Consider the following 424-nt stretch of genomic DNA (forward strand, 5'->3'; position numbering starts at 1 on the left):
AAAAAAAAAAAAAAAAAAAAAAGAACTTGCTTTATGTATCTGGGTGCTCCTGTATTGGGTGGGTATATATTTAGGATCATTAGCTCTTCTTGTTGCATTAATCCTTTTACCATTATATAATGCCCTTCTTTGTCTCTTTCGATCTTTGTTGGTTTAAAGTCTATTTTATCAGAGACTAGGATTACAACTCCTGCTTATTTTTTGCTCTCCATTTGCTTGGTAAATCTTCCTCCATCCCTTTATTTTGAGCCTATGTGTGTCCTTGCATGTGAGATGGGTTTCCTGGATACAGCACACTGAGGGTTTTTGACTTTTTATCCAATCTGGCAGTCTGTCTCTTTGATTGGGTCATTTAGCCCATTTTCATTTAAGGTTAATATTGTTATGTGTGAATTTGATCCTGCCATTTTCATGTTAGCTGGTT

The sequence above is a fragment of the Cebus imitator genome, unplaced genomic scaffold (genome assembly GCF_001604975.1).
Source record: "Cebus imitator isolate Cc_AM_T3 unplaced genomic scaffold, Cebus_imitator-1.0 Scaffold87, whole genome shotgun sequence".
NCBI lineage: Eukaryota > Metazoa > Chordata > Mammalia > Primates > Cebidae > Cebus > Cebus imitator.